Source organism: Apium graveolens, chromosome 10 (genome assembly GCF_009905375.1).
Source record: "Apium graveolens cultivar Ventura chromosome 10, ASM990537v1, whole genome shotgun sequence".
In the NCBI taxonomy this organism is placed as follows: Eukaryota; Viridiplantae; Streptophyta; class Magnoliopsida; order Apiales; family Apiaceae; genus Apium; species Apium graveolens.
This window is the reverse complement of record NC_133656.1, coordinates 156,103,039-156,128,486: the sequence shown is the minus strand read 5'-3', so window position 1 is coordinate 156,128,486 and position 25,448 is coordinate 156,103,039. Positions and strand designations below refer to the sequence as shown.

General features: G+C 36.1%; 1 non-coding gene across 1 annotated transcript; it reads left to right on the top strand.

Moving 5' to 3' along the window:
- The first annotated feature begins 6,356 nt into the window (after positions 1–6,356).
- Positions 6,357–6,463, top strand: LOC141694855 (small nucleolar RNA R71). Its single transcript, XR_012564137.1, has one exon. It is a non-coding gene; the product is annotated as a small nucleolar RNA R71 (small nucleolar RNA).
- Positions 6,464–25,448: the final 18,985 nt, after the last annotated feature.

The following is a 25,448-nucleotide window of genomic DNA, read 5'->3' as shown; positions in this document are numbered from 1 at the left end:
GCCTCAATCCTGTCCATGCTATAAGCTAATCCTGCCGGAAGTACCCCGCCTTCAATCCTTGGTGCAGTAAGTCGATCCAACAGATCATTCCTAATATTACGGGCCTCAGAAAGGCCACCCAAAGTCATATGATAATCAGCGATGAGAGAAGCCTGAACGGTAGCATCTAGCATTCCATTGGGTGCAGGAGGTGCAGACCCAGGAGATCCAAATGGATAACCAAGCACGGTATCAGGTGACAATGGTGCAGGAGATAAAGGTGGCATTTCCTCAGTAGGTGCTGGGCTCTGTACAGGGGAGGGAACAGGAATTGGTGGAACCTCATGGATGTCTACAGGAACCTCTGGAAGAGGGTCTGATACTGGTATAATTGGTGTCGTGGAAGGCCCCGCTCCTTCTGCCCTCATTATCCCCTGTTTTTTTGGTAACTCTTCATCCTCTAGTGCCGCCCTCACGGCCATTCTAGCTCTGGTAGTCGCCCTGACTACGGTCATCAATTCCTCAGCGGTCCTCTCTTTATTCTCCTCAGGACCCTCAACGAGATCCTCCTCAGCAGCAATCCCTTCTGGGATAACATCCTCAACTGCAATATTCCCAATATGAATCTCATCCGGTCCCTCGTTAGGGTACGCTCCTATCACGATATTTATAAGGGTTCTCATAAGGGTTTTAACTGTCAGTACTACGTTAGGTAGTCTGACTATGAACTTGGCAAGAGTTCTTATTATCTTAGTGAACTTATTATTTTAACGTCACATCATCTCTGAGGTTTATAACGCTTAGCTCTGATACCATTACTGTAACACCCCCCAAATCCGGGGTCGGGGATCTGGGTTGTCACGAGTTCCACTTCCCTTAATAATACTTAATCTTAATAATCAACCAACTATTGTGTACTGTGACCCCACAATATACACACACACACACCACAAGTTATAGTCTCAGAGATGAATACCAAAAATAACACAAGTCAGTTTATTCCACAATTATAAGTCGTTATACCTCAAAAGGGTTTCTGAATAAATTTACATTTCCTTGCCATTATTACAATTCATATAGATACATAAGTCTGGATCATCAACAGTTGAAAGCCTAGCCTATTGGTAATTCCTACCTCAGCTACTGCGGCATCAACGCCTCCAGAAAACTGCGGAACGTTTCCTAACCGCTTGCGAATTGGGAGCTTGGTCCTGTTCATCTTTTTATCTGTTGTTGTGTGATGAAAGAAGAAAGGAAGGGTGAGCAACAAGCCCACCGAAATAATATGTATAATAATTAACAATATATGAGCATTCTCATAGTACTCATGAAAGTCTTGGTCAAGAAGAAATGAACCAAGTTTGTTATCTTAACGCGACCAAGTCGCAAAATATTGAGTATATATATACATATATACTTTTCACAATCTTTGAAATCCTCTGACATGTATAATATACACAGAGTTCCAGTTTATAACTGTATAAAAATATCGTTACAAGGTGATCTCATATATCTAACCTTGTCTCAACGTTTTTCTGAAAATCTTTGACATGCATAAGATAATCATTTACTAGATATAAGTTTAAAAGATGAAGTTACAAGATACTCCAATATACTTATACATTTTCCCAATACTACTTGAACTACCACCATTCAAGTTATAATTAGTTTCAAATGTTCATCACACTGATGAGACTACAAGATAAGACTTGAATAGATTAATTTTTTGAAATATCATTTGAAAGAAATTAAGTTACGAGATACTTCATTAAGTCCCGATATATATATACACCTATATATATATACATTTCATACACTCCTTGAAAACCTCTGTTATGAAAATTATAAACAGAGTTGCAATATCCAATGAATTTGGAGAGGAGAAAACCTTGGCATAAACCTGATATCTTGTTGATCAGGCAAAGATACTAATAAGTAACCTTTTCTACTAGTAGATGGACGAATTCCCCACTGGCCATTACCCTGGCCGCATTAGGACCTTATGCTGGACTGCCACTCATCCACTTACGCATTTGATGGACTCCCACTGAGCCACTTACACTTTCATGGACACCCACTGAGCCCATGTTGCTTATGCCGACTCAAATAGATGGACTTACTTCCCGAACGTTGGGCAAGTAATTAAAATGTTTTCTCAAAACAGCAACCTCGTTGCGAATATAAAATACACCACAGAGCCGGATCCCTTAGGTTTTGAGCGAGTATTTAAATCCCCTTCGAAAGGAAGATCTTAAATATAAAATGAGTTTTGGGATCCGCTCTAACTTTTAAAAATCATTTTGAAGACTCGAAAACATTTTTAAGAATGTTTGGAGTAATGCTGATTTAATGAAATCAATCAGTCCCGATATATTAGAAAATATCTGAATATTATTATTTAAATAATATTCCCATAAGGATAATCTTTATAAAAATAATTTGAAGTACAAGTTTTAAAACTCATACTTGAAATGAATAATAAATAACCAAAGATATACTTATACGAAAGTACGATCTTTATTTGAATAATCGAAAATAAGTTTGATTATCAAAGCATCATTCTTTAATAAAGTAAAGTATATTATTTAATAAATAAGCGGAGTCATAAGCCCTCGAATGAATATTCAAAATAATATTTATTAAACAAAATAAGCGGAGTCATAAGTCCTCGAATGAATATTCAAAATAATATTCATTAAATAAAATAAAGTTATCGAATAAACCTTATTCGATTAATAGTTTTGGAAACTATTTATATATATATATATCATATACTTGGGAACATCGTCTCCCAGTTTAGAAAAATGTTCACCTTTGGGTCCCCTATACCAAGGGTGTATGCAACTACTCTTTATCTCTAGCATAGGTATTATGCAACTTATAAGCATTTGAATCAACAATTAGATATCAAAATTATGAAACAGGCATGCATATAAATCATATCAGCATGCTCCAATATATCGCAAGATTTGCTAATAACCATCATGCATCTATCACAAGATAATGCATATACATATATACATCACAACAAGTATAACGGGTAGAAAACTTGCCTGAGCGACTGGGGGTGGTAAAAGGCTTGGGACGAGTCTGGTAACCTATAAACAACATATAAGTTGGAATTAAACCAAAGTCGCTTAAGAATCTATACTTTAACCAATTAGACCCTAACGTTCGCTTTTGCGCTTAACGATTCACTTAAGTCGCTCGAGTACCCTCGGCTCCACCATTTTTAATAAATTAACCATTAAGAATTTTAAGGCGATTCTTTCGTGAGTACCCTACCAACTGCCTAATCCACTTTAAATAATTGTTTCATACTCTAATTAGTCATTTAAGGGCCTTAACCAAGGTTTCAAAGTAAGGCGAGGGGTAATGGTTCGGTCGCGAAACGCCGTTACTTAAAACGGTCGTTTCTCCTAAACCGTACATCGGATTCAAGTAAACCACATATAAAAACGAAGCTCGCAACATGAAATATTTAATCATGGCAATGGTAAAAACCTAACAGTTAGTTCACGGGTCCTGATGTTAAGAACAAAAGCAGTCTAAGGTAAATTGGGCATTACGACGGCTATGTTTACGCGATTACCAAATTTATACCACTCCAAATCAATCCACAATCAACCTACAATCATTACTACAACCAAACTCCATCCATACTTTACTACAACAGCCCGAACATCTCAAGATTTCCAATTTATACTACTCTCAATCATGAACTAAAAGTTATACTTAAGTTCATTAACCAATAATCAAGATTTACAACTTCAAACCTATTACAAATCCAACCACACTCTAAGTATACAAGAATCATGATTCTTATGAACCATATCAATCATAAAAACTCTAAATATACAAAAGTAGGGCTAGGGTATGAGATTATACCTTCCTTGGTGAGTAAAAGTAACTAAGGAGCTTGGAATCACCCTTGAAAATCCTTACCAAAGCTATATCTAAACAAAAACACAAGATCAAAATTTTTAAGATCTTGAAAACACTATTCACCCTCTTATTCCATGAATTATTGGAAGAGTTTATGAAGGAAATGGAATCTTAGATTCATAGGATAGCTATATCTAAGTATAAGGAACCTTGGATAATTATCTCACCAATTATCAAAGCTTGGAACTTGAATTTGGATTTTTTTCTTTTTGGAAAAGAGAAAAGGGCCGAGAGCTTCTTGGTTGGAAAATGGAAAGTCAACTTGTGTTTTTGTGTTATGAATTGTTTTGGCTTGGTTGCTTTCTTTTGTTGTTAATTAAATTTGTTACCAGGGTAAAAATTGTGTGGCTTAGAATCAACCAACAAATCCTTCCTATTTTGTCATGCTTATATCATCCACTTATGTCATCTTATTGCACTTGTCTTCCTCTTGTTGGTGTAATGACATCATCACCCACTAACCTCCTTGATTAACTCCTAATTTCTTGGCTAATGACCGCTGATCTGTTATACGGTTCACTTAACTTTCGTTCTCGTTTATCGTTTGAGGGATTATACCCGGGATCTTATTACTTGGGTTCCCTTAACCCTTCTCAATACATTATATTCCTTTTATGATCCTCTCTTATAATCCTTGAATTTAAATCATTTTTATCCTGTTACCTTATACTCAATTCTTTCGGTATCTGGTGGATTTTCGGAAAAAATCAAAGTGTTCGAATTTGGATTCTGATGATCTTTACATACACTTATATACCATATAGAGTACTAATAAGATCTCAGAATAACAATAAAAGAACCTCTACAAAGTGTGGCATGAAAAGTTTTCTTATTCAGCATAATCAGCAAAATCACTATTCATAAGGGTTACAAAAAGTTCAAAATTTTTGGGGTTATTACATTAATCTTGCACCCTCATAGTGAGTTCACCTTTTTGCACATCTATCAAGGCACGACATGTAGCCAAGAAAGGTCTTCCCAAGATTATGGGAATCTTCTTATCTTCCTCAAAATCCAGAATGACAAAATCTGCAGGAAAGATGAGCTTGCCCACCTTTACTAGCACGTCCTCCACGATGCCTCGTGGGTATGTAATCGAACGATCATCCAATTGTAGAGACATGTAGTTGGGCTTCAGATCAAGCAAATTCAGCTTTTTGAAGATAGACAATGGCATCAGATTGATGCTTGCTCCCAAATCACAAAGGAACTTGTCAAATGACAACTTGCCAATGGTGCAAGGATTGGTGAAGCTACCTGGATCCTTAAGCTCTTGAGGTAACTTTTGTTGCAGCATGACACTGCACTCTTCCGTCAGAGCAATGATATCAAGATTATCCAGTTTCACCTTCCTCGAAAGAATACCTTTCATGAATTTCTCATAACTAGGCATTTGCTCAAGAGCCTCAGCGGAAGGTATGTTAATGTGAAGTTTCTTGAACACCTCCAGAAATTTACCAAATTGCTTGTCCAGCTTTTGTTTTTGCAATCGTTTAGGAAAAGGTGCTGGAGGATAGAGTTGTTTCTCCCATGTATTACCCTCAGGAAGACTGTGTTTAACAGTAGTCTTCCTTGATTCCCCCTCTTTCTCATTTTGCATTCCTTCTTCATCAACAACTTCAACTTCTCCATCTTTTGCTTTTTCAACATCAACAACTTTTCCAGACCTTAAGGTGACAGCTTTGACTTGCTCTTTAGCTTCCTTCCTGCCTGGCACTTTAGTATCGCTGGGAAGTGTGCCAGGTTGACGATTGAGCAAGGCATTGGCTATTTGTCCAATTTGATTTTCCAAGGTCTTGATAGAAACAACCTGACTTTTGCACAACAACTTTAACTCCTCAAAATCAGCACTAGAAGGTAGAGCAGCACCTCCTTGTTGAGGATATGATTGCCTTTGAGCAAATTGCTGAGGTTGCTGGAATCCAAGTGGATTAAACTGTTAACCTGTAGCTTGCTGAAATGGTTGCTGAACAACATTCAGATTATTGCTCCTGCTGAAATTGGGATGATTTCTGTTATTAAGATGATAAGTAGCGGGCACAGGCTGCTGCGATCTCTGAAAATTGTTCACATACTGAACAGATTCATTAACAAGAGAACACTGATCCGTAGCATGAGAGTCTGCACAAAGCTCACAGACACTAGCTATTTGATTTACTCCATAGTTGGCTAAAGGATCGACCTTCATAGACAGCGCCTGAAGCTGCGCTGCAATAGCTGTAGCTGCATCAACTTCCAGAATACATGCTACCTTCCTAGGCATCATTCTTTGAGTTGGGTTTTGATACTCGTTTGCACCCATAGTTTTAATGAGATTATAGGCCTCAGTATAGCTTTTGGCCCACAAGGCGCCTCCAGAAGCTGCATCGAGCATGGGCCGAGATTGGGCCCCCAAACCATTGTAGAAACCAGTGATCACCATCCAGTCAGGCATACCATGATGTGGACACTTTCTCAACATCTCCTTGTAGCACTCCCAAGCTTCATACATAAATTCTCCTTGTTGTTGTGCAAACTGAGTAAGAGCACTCCTTATAGTTGTAGTTTTGGCCATTGGATAGAACTTCACCAGAAAATTTTGCGCAAGATCTTCTCAAGTAGTGATGGACCCAGCTGGTAAAGAATGTAACCAATCCTTAGCTTTGTCCCTCAGAGAGAATGGGAAAAGCCTCAGCTTGATAGCCTCATCAGTAACACCATTATATTTGAAAGTACTACAGATCTCGACAAAATTCCTGATATGTATGTTGAGATCTTCAGTCGCAGGACCTCCGAAAGAAATAGAATTCTGCACCATCTGAATAGTGTCCGGCTTGATTTCAAAAGTATTGGCCTGAATAGCTGGATGAATGATGCTTGACTAAATGTCATCAATTTTAGGCCGAGAAAAGTCCATAAGAGCTGGATCAGCTTGAACTACACGATCACCCATTGTTTTAGGTTCTTTCTTTTCACTCTCTTTATCCGAATCTTCAAAAACTATTGTGACGCCCTCCAAACCCGGGGTCTAGATTTGGGGGCACTAGCCAATAAACTATAATAAAATAATCACTGCGGAATAATATAATAAATATGACCCCTTTCACCTGCACTGGATCGATCACATGTTATAGTATGGAACAGGCACTATTACAAACCAACTGTTATTACAACCCATAAGTCTAATTAGTTTTATAATTTATTCAAATTTTATTACAAACCTCTAGACTATTTAAGCGTCCCAAACTGTCTACCTGGAAACACACCAACTATTTACAAGCACATAACCTCTGGTCAGACCTGGAACTTAAGCTTGCCCTGGCCTAGCTGAAAGAATCAAGATAAGAAACAAGTATGAGCGAAAGAAATGCTCAGCAAGTAGTAAATAGCTTATGATTTGGAATAACAACAGTATATCCGATGAACAAAACCAAACTACAATAACTGAACATTATCAAAACTGATATAAATTTGATAATAAACAACATTTGCAATATATTATGTTTTGGGATTGGAATCCTCTAACAACGGTGTGTTGCCGCCGGTGATCAGCCGCGAAGCAACACCGGTATGCCGAAGCATATCCAACTAAACAAAGGTACCCAAGGCACATATTGTCCTAGCAAGGTGTTATATCCCGTATAACACATAGCTCACACTGGACCACCGCCATGGCCTCTTACGCAACCATCCAACCCATAGAAACAATTTTCCGTCAAAGGAGTCGAATCAAATGACATCCTTAACCACATAACTCCCCATTTCTCATGGTCCGGAGTTTTCTCAATAATCAATGGAGAAATAACCAGAACAATTAGTTATTCGCTAATCTCAATACAAAGCTTCACTGTATAGAGTAATTTATAGCGAAACATAAAACGTTTAACTATTCAGAACTTAGAATAGTATGGATATTGAAAGAATAAAGTCCAGAGTCAATATCAATTGAATGATAAATAAATATATAGGTACTTGCATAATATAATTCGAAAGAACATCACTTGAGCGATAAGTGAAGTTAGGGGTACTTGCCTGGTATGCTCAATAACCTCTTACTTTAACTCTGCTTCTAACTGCTGGCTACTATCTCCGTCTAACACTTGACCGCACACATTGCTACTCGATTCTATAAGCAAAAGGACTATCTTCATTGACAGAACCAAACTCAATCGACGTAACTATACGTCTTAACATCTACCCGATCGTTTATAACTGAACATGGCATTTTAAAACTGTAAACAGGTAGCATACATATCACGTAACACATAATCATGGCATTCGTATAACACGTAATCACATATTTCATGTAACACATAAGTCAGATCATTAAAAGATATGTCTCAGTGCGTTCAGAATGAAAATCAGTTCAATATTAGCATTTATCGATCAAACACCGACTCAAACTGATACACAAATCAAATGACATTGCAATACAATAGAAATTAGGTCTCAAAAGTGTTTTTATTGGAAGCGCAGTATTTTTCTGAGTCTGTACGCGTTCGTTTCGTATTAAACGAACGAACAGTTTAATTATTATGAATAAAATAAGAAATAAATAGATTTAAATCAATTAATAATAATATTAATTAATTTTTAAATACAAAAATATAATTTTTTAAACCTAAAAATGATTTTTAGGAATTATTTGAATTAATTATAAATAAATTACATTTATTTAACTATTTATAAATAAAATTAATTGATTAATTAATTTTTAATCAATTAATTAAATTCATAAATAATTAACTAAAATGAATTATAAATAATTAAATCAAATGGTATTTTTGAAAATAATTAAAGAAAATAATTTTGGGAATATAAATCAATTACGAAAATAATTTTTAGAATTGAAAATAATTTGTTAAATGATTTTTAGAAATAATTAAAATGATTTTTGAAAATAGAATAAAAGATTTTTGAAATATTTTTAAAATTAAAAATTGGGAAACAGAAATAGGGAATTGAGGTTAGGGTTTCAGGGATCAAACCCGGGTTTTTAAACCGGGTTACGAAGAACACGGTCGGGTCCGGCTTGAACACCGGCCGGTTTCTGGAATAAGCCCAGATTCCGGCGGGTTCTTGCCGGACTCCGGCGAGTCCTAATATGTCCGAAACACAGCCAAACGATCCCGTTTTCCCTGCCCAGACGTTTGGTATTAAGCCAGAAACACAGTAACCACCACATCAACGAGTATCATTCAGCGGAATGATTTCTCCCGCAAAAAAAACCATTAAAGCCGGCCGACCCTTTAAGGTTTTCCGGCGAAAAACGATCCCCATCATTTCTGAACCAAAACCAACAGTCTATATACGAAATTAAAGCTGAAGAAATTTAGAATCCCACCATCATATCATTAACATCTAACAATCAACAACAACTCCAGAAAATCAAAATAATAATAAAAAAAATAAATAAAAAAAATTAAAACCCAAAACTCGAATAACACGATTTCGAACTAAAATGATGCAAATTCATACATAAATCGACTCTAAACATCATTCTAAAACTATCTGTAACATCAAAATCAACCCAGAATCATCCAAAAACAAAAACGATTTTCAAGAATAAAAAGATAAAAATCGACTTTTCGATTTGCTGTACCTCAGATCAAGATATTGGTATTAATGGAAAGCTCTCTTCGAGAGGAAGATTTTGGTTACTAGCACGTCTGATTTGGTTTCCAGAATCGATCAAAAATCACGATTGAAGTTAAGGAAGAAATTCTCACCCCCAAAGTTGTTCTTGGTGTTTATGAATTTTCTGAATTTTTTTATAAAATAAAAATAATCAATAAAACAGGAATCAGCTATTTATACTTACAACAAATTATATCCCCAAAATTGTTTGAGGGTGTTTTTATCCCTAAATTACAATAATTTAGTCCCAAAATAATAATTACGGGGAATAATTTTAAAAACGATAAAATACAAAATTAATGTCAAAATTCCCCGAAAATTGCGAATAATTCAAAAATACAAAGATACAGGGTATTTGAAATACGAATAATTTTATAAAAATAAAAATACAGATTTTGTGGGGTTTGTCGTCCCGGTGGGGTCCCGGTTCGTTGATTTTTGAAAAACGGAAACGATCCCTAAATTACCAGAAAATCCCGAAAACACGTAAAATACATTCAGACGCGTATATCTTGAAATAAAACGAGTACCTTAATAAAGACGCTAATAAATACGCGTCCCGATTGTAGATAGGTTCAAATAATTGCAGTTTTAAACACCTTTTAATCAATCAAAAATTTTCTGGTCCGCACAGAAACACACATAACAGCTATAACATCTCATAACATGGAAATAATTACTCTAAATTTATAAAACACATAATATTCATTTATTTAACATATAATATTCACATAATTTTCCCGGTTATTACATCCTTCCCCCCTTAACAGGATTCTGTCCTCAGAATCAGCCTAGGAAAATAAATGAGGATACTTGGATCGCATTTCACTTTCCAACTCCCAGGTCGACTCTTCAACCTTGGGATTCCTCCACAAGACTCGCACCAAAGATACAGACTTATTCCTAAGTACTCTTTCTTTCTTATCTAAAATCTGCACTGGTTGCTCTAAAAAGATAAATCTGGCTGAATCTCGATTGTCTCGTATTCTATCACATGGTTCGAATCAGGCAAATAACGCTTCAACATTGACACGTGGAACACGTTGTGAATATGCTGCATGTGAGGTGGTAACGCTAATTCGTAAGCAACCTTTCCCACACGCTTTAAAATCTCAAAAGGACCAACATAGCGCGGACTCAGCTTTCCTTTCTTCCCAAATCTTGATAAACCCTTCCAAGGCGAAACCTTTAATAACACTGCTTCTCTAATTTCAAATTCCATATCCTTTCTGGCAGGATCAGCATATTTGCATTGACGATCTTGAGCTGCTATTAATCTTTTCCGAATGAGTTCTATTTTCTCCTTCATCTGCTGGATCAATTCTGGACCCAAAATCTTTCTCTCACCAACTTCTTCCCAACATATTGGAGATCTGCATCTTCTCCCGTACAAGGCTTCGTAAGGTGGCATCCAATACTGGCATGATAGCTGTTGTTGTAGGAGAATTCAACTAATGGCAAATGCTCGTCCCAACTCCCTTCAAAATCTAGTGCACATACCCTTAACATATCTTCAACAGTCTGAATCGTCCTTTCACTTTGACCGTCTGTCTGCGGATGATACGCGGTACTCATGTTCAGCTTCGTTCCGAGATAATCTTGAAAACTTCTCCAAAATCTTGAATTAAATCGAGGATCTCTGTCTGAAACTATGGATACTGGAACTCCGTGTCTTGTCACAATTTCTTAAAGATATAACCGTACCAATTTATCCATTGAGAATCTCTCGTTGATAGGAAGAAAATGCGCCAACTTTGTCAATCTGTCGATAATAACCCAAATAGCATCATTCTTTGTCCTGGTCCTCGGTAATCCAACTACGAAATTCATCGCTATATGCTCCCATTTCCATTCTGGAATGTCCAATGGCTGTATCAGTCCACTGGGCCTTTGATGTTCCGCTTTGACTCGCTGGCAAGTGTAACATTTACTTACCCATTCTGCAATTTTCTTCTTCATGCTTGGCCACCAAAAGTTTTCTCTTAAATCTTGGTATATCTTCGTACTCCCGGGATGAATTGAATATCTAGAGTTGTGAGCGTCTCGAAGAATTTCATCTTTCAGCTCGGCTACATTGGGTATCCATATTCTGGAAGAAAATCTTAATATCTCTTTATCATCCTTTTGACTCCCTATCTCTTCTCCTATCAAACTGTCTCGTTCATGGCTCATAACTTCCTCCTGACATCTTCTTATCTTCTCTAATAATTCTGGTTGAAAAGACATTGCACAGAATACCTCTGTAGACATACTTCGGATACTGACCTCTATTTCCAGCTTCTCAAATTCCCTGATTAATTCCTCGGATGAAGTTATCATGTTTAACCTTTCTTTTCGGCTCAGAGCGTCGGCCACCACATTTGCTTTGCCTAGATGATAGTTGATAGTACAGTCATAGTCCTTAATTAGTTCTAACCATCTTCGTTGTCTCATGTTTAATTCCTTCTGGGTAAAGATATACTTTAAACTCTTGTGGTCCGTGTAGATCTCACACTTTTTCCCGTAAAGATAATGCCTCCAAATCTTCAATGCAAACAATATAGCTGCCAATTCAAGATCATGAGTTGGATACTTTTTTCTTCATGTGGTTTCAACTGTCTTGAAGCGTAGGCTATCACCTTGTCATGCTGCATCAAAACACATCCCAATCCTTTGTACGACGCGTCACTGTAAATCACAAAATTTCCTTGTTCATCTGGCAAGACTAGTACTGGAGAAGATACTAATCTATTCTTTAATTCTTGGAAACTTTCCTCGCATTTCTCGTCCCATTCAAACTTCTGGTTTTTTCTGGTGAGCTTTGTCAATGGCGTAGCTATCTTCGCAAAATCTTGCACAAACCTTCTATAGTAACCTGCTAATCCCATGAAACTTCGTACTTCCGTTGGTGTCTTTGGCCTCTCCCAGTTGATTATAGCTTCAATCTTTGCTGGATCCACTTCCACTCCTTTATTGCTAATCACGTGCCCAAGAAATCGTACTTCTTTTAACCAAAATTCACACTTGGAAAACTTTGCGTATAATTTCTCCTGTCGCAGTATCTCCAGAACTATCCTCAAATGCTCTGCATGCTCCTCTTCTGTTTTAGAATAGATCAAGATGTCGTCTATGAACACGATCACGAATTTATCCAAATATTTCTTGAATACATGATTCATCAGATCCATGAAAGCTGCTGGTGCGTTGGTTAATCCAAATGCCATCACTAGAAACTCATAATGCCCATATCTGGTTCTAAATGCGGTCTTCGGAATGTCTTCAGGCTTGATCTTCAATTGATGATATCCGGATCGTAAATCTATTTTAGAAAACCATACAGCGCCTCTCAATTGGTCAAACAAATCATCGATCCTCGGCAACGGGTATTTGTTCTTAATGGTTAGCTTATTCAGTTCTCGATAGTCAATACACAGTCGCATACTCCCGTCCTTCTTCTTGACAAACAGTACTGGTGCGCCCCATGGGGATACACTGGGTCTTATAACTCCTTTCTCTAGAAGATCTTGCAGCTGAGTTGCCAATTCTTTCATCTCCACTGGTGCCATCCGGTACGGAGCTTTAGAAACTGGTTCTGTTCCAGGTGCTAGATCAATCGTAAATTCAATTTCTCTGTCGGGAGGTAATCCTAGTAGATCATCTGGAAATACATCTGGGAATTCGTTGACAACTGGAATCGCTTCTAGTGTTGGCACTTCTTTGCTGGTATCTACCACATGGGCCAAATATGCTTCGCAATTCTGACGCAATAACTTTTTCACTTGAGCTATCGTTAAGAACTTTTTCTCTTGCTTATTTCCTCGAAATATCACCTTCTTCTTACTATCCAAGGTCTGAAGTCTTACTTTCCTATTCTTATAATCAATTTGAGCGTTACTTTCTGACAACCAATCCATTCCTAAAATAACATCAAATTCTCCCAACTTAAAAGGTATCAAGTTGGCATGGAAATGATGTCCTCCTATCTCAATATCACACCTCGGGCACACTCGATCGACGGAAACTTGATCCTTATTAGTTAATTCTATCATTAACGCTTGTTCTAATGACTTAAATTCGCAATGCAGTTTATCGACAAAATCTTGAGAAATAAATGACCTTGTAGCTCCAGAATCAAATAAAACTTTAGCATCTACGGAGTTGAATGGAAGCGTACCTGCAACCACGTCTGAACTCTGAACAGCATCTTTCATAGTCATATTGAATGTCCTGGCCTTGGGCTGGTCCTTTGCTAGTGGTCCTTCAATCCTTGGCACATTAGCAGCTGGTTCAGTTATCTGGCAGTCCCTGGCAATATGCCCCATCTTTCCACATTTAAAGCACACTATCCCTGATTTCTGAGCTATAGTCTGACTTCGACACTCATTAGCATAGTGTCCCTTCTGATTGCACTTATAACACAACACATTAGCCTTACAAATCCCAAAATGCCTTCTACCACAAAACTTGCAGTCTGACGCTGGTGGACGATTAGGCCTCTGCTGATTTGAATTCTGAAAACGGTTTCCATTTCCTGGTTGTGGTTTCTTAAATCCCACACTCTTGTTGTCCTGAAACTCTGGCCTTTTATTAAAATGGCCCTGGAAGTTACCTTGTTGTTGGCCTCCTCCTGAGGTTTCTATTTTCCTTTTCTTCCCATCCTTCCCTTTTTGATGCATATCACTCTTACTTTCAATCACCATCGCTTTTTGCACTACTGCCACATATGAAGTTAATTCAAACATTACCACCCTATTCTGAATCCAAAATCTCAATCCTTGTTCAAACCTTCTTGCTTTCTTTTCATCCGTGTCAACATGGTCTGGCACGAACCTCGCTAACTCAGTAAACTTAGCTTCGTACTCAGCTACAGTAAGATCTCCTTGGGTCAGGTTCAAGAACTGGATCTCCATTTGATTCTTCATATACCTCGGGAAATACTTCTCCAGGAACAACTCTGTGAATCTCTCCCAAGTTATAAACTCACCTCCTTCCAATGCTCGCGTGTATTCCCACCAATAGTTCGCCTCGCCCTTTAAAAAGTAGCTTGCAAACTTGGTCTTCTGTTCAGTCCCTGCTCCAACTAATTCAAAAGCCTTTTCCATTTCCTTGAGCCATGCATTGGCTTCCACAGGATCAACACTTCCTTTGAACTCAGGTGGCTTCACTGCTTGAAACTGCTTAAAAGTCACTGCAGGTGGTGCTGCTGCTTGCTGCTGCTGCTGTTGCTGTTGCTGCTGCGTAAGATGTAACATCTGCTGCTGCATCAGTCCCAACATCTGGACAATCGCTGGATCCATCCGACTCTCGGTACGATCCTCTCCTGAATTATTCCTTCTCTTTGGTGCCATTATTCTGGTAAGAAAACAAGCAACATATATAATAATCTGTCAAGCATTGTGTCAAATATGTAGCAATTCCTTAGCATATCAAAGTTCGCAAACATTATCTCTTCTCAAAATATCATAAACTTGCTACCATATTAACACAAGCGACATGATTATCACATAATCCTGCTTATTATCTTGAGAATAATAACACAAAGAAAATTTACTCCGAATTATCCAAACCTTTTAAATCCTTGCTTGAAATCTCAAATAAACCAACAAAATAGTAGGGCAATGACACAAGGCCTAAGGCTAAACGCAAAACAGGGAACTTAAATAACTTAACTATAACCTAACCCAATCACCTAAATTTAATCCTATAAAAGCTAAACTACACGCGCCTATCTTATGTGATCTTCCTATGACTCATCTATGACAATCCTACACATGTTTCAGTGACCATAACCTGTAGCTCTGATACCAACCTGTGACGCCCTCCAAACCCGGGGTCTAGATTTGGGGGTCACTAGCCAATAAACTATAATAAAATAATTACAGCGGAATAATATAATAAATATGACCCCTTTTACCTGCACTGGATCGATCACAGGTTATAGTATGGAACATGCATTATTACAAACCAACTGTTATTACAACCCATAAGTCTAATTAGTTTTACAATTTATTCAAATTTTATTACAAACCTCTAGACTATTTAAGCGTCCCAAACTGTCTACCTGGAAACACACCAACTATTTACAAGCACATAACCTCTGGTCAGACCTGGAACTTAAGCTTGCCCTGGCCTAGCTGAAAGAATCAAGATAAGAAACAAGTATGAGCGAAAGAAATGCTCAGCAAGTAGTAAATAGCTTATGATTTGGAATAACAACAGTATATCCGATGAACAAAACCAAACTACAATAACTGAACATTATCAAAACTGATATAAATTTGATAATAAACAACATTTGCAATATATTATGTTTTGGGATTGGAATCCTCGAAGAACGGTGTGTTGTCGCCGGTGATCAGCCGCGGAGCAACATCGGTATGCCGAAGCATATCCAACTAAACAAAGGTACCCAAGGCACATATCGGCCTAGCAAGGTGTTGTATCCCGTATAACACATAGCTCACACTGGACCACCACATGGCCTCTTACGCAACCATCCAACCCATAGAAACAATTTTCCGTCAAAGGAGTCGAATCGAATGACATCCTTAACCACATAACTCCCCATTTCTCATGGTCCGGAGTTTTCTCAACAATCAATGGCGAAATAACCAGAACAATTAGTTATTCGCTAATCTCAATACAAAACTTCACTGTATAGAGTAATTTATAGCGAAACATAAAACGTTTAACTATTCAGAACTTAGAATAGTATGGATATTGAAAGAATAAAGTCCAGAGTCAATATCAATTGAATGATAAATAAATATATAGGTACTTGCATAATATAATTCGAAAGAACATCACTTGAGCGATAAGTGAAGTTAGGGGTACTTGCCTGGTATGCTCAATAACCTCTTACTTTAACTCTGCTTCTAACTGCTGGCTACTATCTCCGTCTAACACTTGACCGCACACATTGCTACTCGATTCTATAAGCAAAAGGACTATCTTAATTGACAGAACAAAACTCAATCGACGTAACTATACGTCTTAACATCTACCCGATCGTTTATAACTGAACATGGCATTTTAAAACTGTAAACAGGTAGCATACATATCACGTAACACATAATCATGGCATTCGTATAACACGTAATCAAATATTTCATGTAACACATAAGTCAGATCATTAAAAGATACGTCTCAGTGCGTTCAGAATGAAAATCAGTTAAATATTAGCATTAATCGATCAAACACCGACTCAAACTGATACACAAATCAAATGACATTGCAATACAATAGAAATTAGGTCTCAAAAGTGTTTTTATTGGAAGCGCAATATTTTTCTGAGTCTGTACGCGTTCGTTTCGTATTAAACGGACGAACGGTTTAATTATTATGAATAAAATAAGAAATAAAAAGATTTAAATCAATTAATAATAATATTAATTGATTATTAAATACCAAAATATAATTTTTTAAACCTAAAAATGATTTTTAGGAATTATTTGAATTAATTATAAATAATTTACATTTATTTAACTATTTATAAATAAAATTAATTGATTAATTAATTTTTAATCAATTAATTAAATTCATAAATAATTAACTAAAATGAATTATAAATAATTAAATCAAATGGTATTTTTTGAAAATAATTAAAGAAAATAATTTTAGGAATATAAATCAATTAAGAAAATAATTTTTAGAATTTAAAATAATTTGTTAAATAATTTTTAGAAATAATTAAAATGATTTTTGAAAACAGAATAAAAGATTTTTGAAATATTTTTAAAATTAAAAATTGGGAAACAGAAATAGGGAATTGAGGTTAGGGTTTCAGGGATCAAACCCGGGTTTTTAAACCGGGTTACGAAGAACACGGCCGGGTCCGGCTTGAACACCGGCCGGTTTCAGGAATAAGCCCAGATTCCGGCGGGTTCTTGCCGGACTCCGGCGAGTCCTAATCTATCCGAAACACAGCCAAACGATCCCGTTTTCCCTGCCCAGACGTTTGGTATCAACCCAGAAACACAGCAACACCACATCAACGAGTATCATTCAGCGGAATGATTTCTCCGGCAAAAAAAACCATTAAAGCCGGCCGACCCTTTAAAGTTTTCTGGCGAAAAACGATCCCCATCATTTCTGAACCAAAACCAACAGTCTATATACGAAGTTAAAGCTGAAGAAATTTAGAATCCCACCATCATATCATTAACATCTAACAATCAACAACAACTCCAGAAAATCAAAATAATAATAATAAAAAAAAAATTAAAACCCAAAACTCGACTAACACGATTTCGAACTAAAATGATGCAAATTCATACATAAATCGACTCTAAACATCATTCTAAAACTATCTGTAACATCAAAATCAACCCAGAATCATCCAAAAACAAAAACGATTTTCAAGAATAAAAGGATAAAAATCGACTTTTCAATTTGTTGTACCTCAGATCAAGATATCGGTATTAATGGAAAGCTCTCTTCGAGAGGAAGATTTTGGTTACTAGCACGTCTGATTTGGTTTCCAGAATCGATCAAAAATCACGATTGAAGTTAAGGAAGAAATTCTCACCCCCAAAGTTGTTCTTGGTGTTTATGAATTTTCTGAATTTTTTTATAAAATAAAAATAATCAATAAAACAGGAATCAGCTATTTATACTTACAACAAATTATATCCCCAAAATTGTTTAAGGGTGTTTTTATCCCTAAATTACAATAATTTAGTCCCAAAATAATAATTACGGGGAATAATTTTAAAAACGATAAAATACAAAATTAATGTCAAAATTCCCCGAAAATTGCAAATAATTCAAAAATACAAAGATACAGGGTATTTGAAATACGAATAATTTTATAAAAATAAAAATACAGATTTTGTGGGGTTTGTCGTCCCGGTGGGGTCCCGGTTCGTTGATTTTTGAAAAACGGAAACAATCCCTTAATTACCAGAAAATCCCGAAAACACGTAAAATACATTCAAACGCATATATCTTGAAATAAAATGAGTACCTTAATAAAGACGCTAATAAATACGCGTCTCGATTGCAGATAGGTACAGATAATTACAGTTTTAAACACCTTTTAATCAATCGAAAATTTTCTGGTCCGCACAGAAACACACATAACAGCTATAACATCTCATAACATGGAAATAATTACTCTAAATTTATAAAACACATAATATTCATTTATTTAACATATAATATTCACATAATTTTCCCGGTTATTACAACTATCTTCTCCGGAAAGTCAAGATCTGTATCTGTCTCCTCAGCTTTATCCAGATTTCTCTTGTGAGTGCGAGAACGTGTTTGCATAATGCTCGCTAGAGTACCTGAAACACAACCGGAAGCAGTAAGTAACAAGTCTTAATCAATGAATCCTAATGACCACTGATGACAAGTACATAAACTAAACAAATTAACACCGAGTCCCCGACAGTGGCGCCAAAAACTTGTTAGGCACAAAGCATGCGCTAATAATTCACTCAAGTATATGCGTTCACAAGTAATATAGAATGATTTATAGTTCGTTGCTACATAGACTCTGATTAATTATATCTAATTAACACTTACTCACCAATGTATGATTATTCTTCAATGTCAAGACAATAACAATTAAGGTTGGTTAACTAATATTAACTACGAGAATTAAACACTTAAATTAATAATATTAAACACACATGAGATCCTAACTTCATTACTACTTCATTCAATAGTTATTGTCATTAACCTTAGCATGTAATGGTGATGATATTAATCGAACAACACGAAACTGATAAACGCCAACTTTTGTTGTACGAATACCATTCTACCAAGCATCCACAATTAAGATGGAAGTTGAATAGGCATCAATTATATTGAGACCCTATATGTCTACAGAATTTGTTACAACCGGTATTTTCGTGTAATATTAATTGTAAATTTGGTGTAATTATAAAGCCGAATGCCAATATATGCAACTATTGTATGCTTGTGTGAATGAGAATTCTGCGTCTTAAATTTTCGTTATGTGGTATATTAATTTTCAAAGCAAAAGTTTATTTATTTCTTTCATTTTTTTTGATTTATAAGGAATATTTTTAAACCTTGAATAAATATCTTTTTAAAAGTTATTTGCTCACAAAATTCAAAAGTAGTTTTATAAAATTTCTAAAAATCCAAGTTATTTTATGGTATAAATTTTATAAATTTTGAACTTGTATTTTATTTTATAAAAATAAATCCTTATAAATGTTAATTGTCATAATTAGCAAATTACATAGTTGTCCTTGCATGCAAATCCTTTCTATTCAATCCAAAAGGGCTAAAGAGACAATTATCACCCCACTAACTTTTATATTTCTAGCCAAATTCCTTCTATACCCTTGCATGCAAAATGATCCAAGTATAAGTGGAAGGATAGTCATGCAATTCCTATTCCCACTCACATTTGTCAAAACAAAAACCATAAAAACAAGCAAAAGCCATGATCATTTCACACTCCACTCACCACCACACTCTTTCTTCCCTCCCTCCTCTCTCTCACTCTCGGCCTCCTCTCCTCCCTCACTCTCGGGTTTTGTCGAGATCAACCCCCCTCCCCATTTTCTTTCTTTCTCAATCAAGTTTCCACCTTTTACACAAGTAAATGTTACTTCCCATACCATGATCACTTATATTTCAAAGAGTTTTGAGTAGAAAGTTTAAGTTTTATGGTTGCATGTTAAGGTTTTAGTTGAAACTCAAAGTACAACCTTGATTCTTGTGAGTTTAAGGTTGTTTTTTTTAGAGGACTACAAGGAATGGTGAACTGCCAAGTCTTGAGAAGGAAACTCTTGATGTTAAATGGCCATTCCCTTCCATTTCATTCGGCCATTACCATAGGGGATGTAATAACCTCAAAATTTGAACTTTTTGGTAACCCTTATGAATAGTGTTTTTGCTGATTTGCTGAATAAGAAAACTGTTCATGCCACACTATGTAGGGGTTCTTTGATTGATATTCTAGGATTTTATTAGTACTCTATATGGTATATAAGTGTATGTAAAGATCGTCAGAATCCAATTCCGAACACTTTGATTTTTCCCAGAAACCCACTAGATACGGAAAGAATTGAGTATAAGGTAATAGGATAAAAAGGATTTAAATTAAAGGATTTTAAGAGAGGATCATAAAAGGAATATAATGTATTGAGAAAGGTTAAGGAAACCCAAGTAATAAGATCCCGAGTATGATCCCTCAAACGAGAAACGAGAACGAAAGTTAAGCGAATCGTATAACAGATCAGCGGTCTTTAGGCAAACAATTAGGGAGTTAATCAAGGAGGTTAGGGATGATGAGGTCATCCAACCAATAAGAAGAGGGCAAGTAAGGGATGATAACATCATAAGCATGACATAAGCATGACATAAGGGGAAGGAGATGTGGTTGATTTAAAACCACACAAAGTTCAAGGTTAGAAAGGTAATTAACCAAAAACAAAACAAAAACAACCAAGCTAAGCTAAGCAAATCAAAAACATAAAATCATTTCATTTCTCCCACATTGCTCTCGGCTTTTTCCCATTTCAAAGAGAAGAATTTTCAAAATTCAAGTTCCAAGCTTCCTAAATTGGTAAGATAATTCTCTAGTACTCTTTATGCATAGTTATGGCTATCCTATGAGTTTAAGCCTCCAAATCATTCACAATCTTCTCCAAGAAATCAATGAAGAAGATAATGAATAGTGATTTCAAGATTTTTAACTTGATTTTTCTTGTTTTTCCTTTAAGATCCAAGCATCCCTAAGACATCCCAAGGCTTCTTAAGGCTTCCTAGCTACTCACATCACTTCAAGGAAGGTATATCATCTCCAAATCCTAGCTTTACTTTGTATATTAGGATGATTTTGGTTGTTATGGTAATAGAGTAGCTTAATGCTTGTTGGTTTAGAGTTTGGGTTGGAATGGTGGTGAATTGAATGTTGAAATCTTATGGTTTGGTTAAAGGACTTAAGTATAGTTTAAATTCAAGTTTAAGAATAAGTATAATTGTTAATATTGAGTTGATTGGGGCTATTATGATGTAGTGTGGATGGATGTTGGTTGTATGAATGAATTGGGATTGATTGGTGATTGAAATGGAATGGTATAAAATTGGGAAATCGCGTAAACATAGCCGTCGTAATGTCCGATTTACTTTAGACTGCTTTTGTTCATAACATTAGGACCGGAGAACTCCCTGCTAGGTTTTGACCATTGCCATGTTTAGATAGTTCATGTTACGAGCTTCATTTTGATATGTGGTTCGTTTGATTCCGATGTACGGTTTAGGAGAAGCGGCCGTTTTAAGTAACGACGTTTCGCGAACGAACCATTACCCCTCGCCTTACTTTGAAACATAGTATAAAGACCTTAAAGGATTAATTGGAGTATGAAACATTTATGTAAAGTGTAATAGGCAGTTGGTAAGACACTCGCGAAGGAATCGCCTTAAAACTCGTAATGGTTAAATTATTAAAAATGGTGGAGCCGAGGGTACTCGAGTGACTTAAGAGAATCAGTAAGCGCAAAGCGAGCGTTAGAGTCTAATTTGGTTAAAGTATAGATTTACAAGTGACTTTGGTTTAATTCCAACTCACATGTTGTTTATAGGTTACCAGACTCGTCCCGAGCCATTTGTAACCCCTAGTCGCTCAGGCAAGTTTTCTACCCGTATAACTGTTGTTGTGATGTATATGTGTATATGCATGATCTTGTGATAAATGCAAGATTGTTATTAGCAAATTCTTGCGATATATTGTAGCATGTGATATGGTATATATGCATGCCTGTTTCGTATTCTTGATGCATATATCTGTTGATTCAGTTGATAATACCTATGCTAGAGATAAGCGGTATTTGAGTATACCCTTAGTATAGGGGATCCAAAGGCGAACTTTTTTTAAAACCGGGAGGCGAGGCTCCCGAGTATTATATATATACATATATATATATATGAATAGTTTTTAAAACTATTAATCGAATTAGGTTTATTCGATAACTTTATATTAATTAATGAATATTACTTGAATATTCATTCGAGGATTTATGACTCCTTTTATTTTATTTAATGAATATTACTTGAATATTCACTCGAGGACTTATGACTCCTTTTATTTTAATTAGTGAATATTACTTGAATATTCATTCGAGGATTTATGACTTCTTTTATTTTATTTAATGAATATTACTTGAATATTCACTCGAGGACTTATGACTCCTTTTTTTTATTTAATGAATATTACTTGAATATTCACTCGAGGACTTATGACTCCTTTTATTTTATTTAATGAATATTATTTCGAATATTCATTCGAGGGCTTATGACTCAGTTTATATTATCTAATGAATATTATTGGAATATTCATTTGAGGATCTATGACTCCGATTATTTGCTGAGATATATTCTTTATTTTATTAAAGAATAAGGTGTCGATAATCAAACTTATCTTTGATTATTCAAATAAAGATAGTACTTTCGTATAAGTATATCTTTGGTTATTTAATACTCATTTCAAGTATAAGTTTTACAACTTCTACTTTAATTATTTGTATAAAGATTATTCTTTAAGGGAATATTATTTAAATAATAATATTCAGATATTTTCTAATATATCGGGACTGATTTATTTCATTAAATCAGCATTACTCCAAACACTCTTTAAAGTGTTTTCTAGTCTTTAAAATGATTTTTAAAAGTTAGAGCGGATCCCAAAACTCATTTTTATATATTTAAGATCTTCCTTTTTTAAAGGGGATTTAAATACTCGCTCAAAACCAGAGGGATCCGGCTCTGTGGTATATTTTATATTCGCAACAAGGTTGCGGTTTTGGTAAATGAATTGATTACTTACCCAACGTTCGGGAAGTAAGTCCATCTATCGAGTCGGCATAAGCAACATGGGCTCAGTGGGCGTCCATGATAGTGTAAGTGGCTTAGTGGGAGTCCATCAAATGCGTAAGTGGCTGAGTGGCAGTCCAGCATAAGGTCCTATTGCGGCCAGGGTGATGACCAGTGGGGAATTCGTCCATCTACTAGTAGAAAATGTTACTTATTGGTATCTTTGCCTGATCAGCAAGATATCGGGTTTATGCCACAATTCTTTTTTTTCCTTCCAAAAATTTATTGGATGTTACAAACTCTATTCATACTTTACATGACAGAGGTTTTCAGGAACTGTATAAAGAATGTATATATATAGGTGTATATATATCGGGACTTAATGAAGTATCTCGTAACTTCATTATTTATAATGATATTCAAAGATTAATCTATTCGAATCTTGTCTTGTAGTCTCATCTATGTGATGAACTGTTGAAAGCTCATTATAACTTGAACGGTGGTAGTTCAAGTAGTATTTGGAAAAGATATAAGTATATTGGAGTATCTTGTAACTTCATCTTTTAAACTTATATCTAGTAAATGATTACCTTATGTCTATCAAAGATTTTCAGAAAAACATTGAGACAAGGTTAGATATATGAGATCACCTTGCAACGATAGTTTTATACAGTTATAAACTGGAACTCTGTGTATATTATGCATGGAAAAGGACTTCCAAGATTTTGAAAAGTATATATGTATATATATACTGAATATTTTGCGACTTCATCGCATTAAGATATCAAACTTGGTTCATTTCTTTTGACCAAGACTTTCATGAGTACTATGAGAAGGCTCACATATTGTTAATCATTATATATATTATTTTGGTGGGCTTGCTGCTCACCCTTACTTTCTTCTTTCATCACACAACAACAGATAGAAAAGATGAACAGTACCAAGCTCCCGATTCGCAAGCGGTTAGAAAACGTTCTGCAGTCTTCTGGAAGCATTGATGCCGCCGTAGCTGAGGTAGGAGCTACCAATAGGCTAGGTTTTCAACTATTGATGAACCAGAATTATGTATAATATGAATTATAATAATGGTAAGGAATATGTAAATTTATTCAGAACCCTTTTAAGGTGTAACGGTTTATAATTGTGGAATATAAGGACTTGTGTTATTTTTGAGTATTTATCTCTGAGACTATAACTTGTGGTGTGTGTGTATATTGTGGGGTCACAGTACAGAGTAGTTGATCGTTTAATAAGATTGGGTGTTATTAAGGGAAATGGAACTCGTGACAACCCGGATCCCCGACCCCGGATTTGGGGGTGTTACAGAAATGGTATCAGAGCTAAGCGTTATAAACCTCAGAGATGATGTGACGTTAAGATAATAAGTTCACTAAGATAATAAGAACTCTTGCCAAGTTCATAGTCGGGCTACCTAACGTAGTACTGACAGTTAAAACCCTTATGGGAACCCTTATAAATATCGTGATAGTAACATAGTTCGTTCTCGTATAGGGCAACGGGGTACCGAACCCTGAGGTTCAGGAGCATCAGCATGAGGATATTTTATTACATGTTGGAGATCAAATTGTGAATCCGATAGAGTACCCTAATGAGGGACCGGATGAGATTCATATTGAGAATGTTGCGGTTGAGGATGTTATTCCGGAAAGGATTGTGGCTGAGGAGGATCTCATGGAGGATCCTGATGAGAATGAAGAGAGGACCGCTGAGGAATTGATGACCATAGTTAGGGCGACTACCAGAGCAAGAATGGCCGCGAGGGTGGCACTAGAGGATGAAGAGTTACCAAGGGCACAAAGGTTAATGAGGACAGAAGGAGTGGGGCCTTCCACGACCCCAATTATACCAGTATCAGACCCTCTTCCAGAGGTTCCTGTAGACATCCATGAGGTTCCACCAATTCCTGTTCCATCCCCGGTACAGAGCCCAGCACCTACTGAGGAAATGCCACATTTATCTCCTGCACCATTGTCACCTGATACCGTACTTGGTTATCCGTTTGGATCTCCTGGGTCTGCGCCATCTGCACCCCATGGACTGCTAGATGCTACCACTCAAGCTTCTCTTATCGCCAATTATCACATGACTTTGGGTGGCCTGTCCGAGGCCCG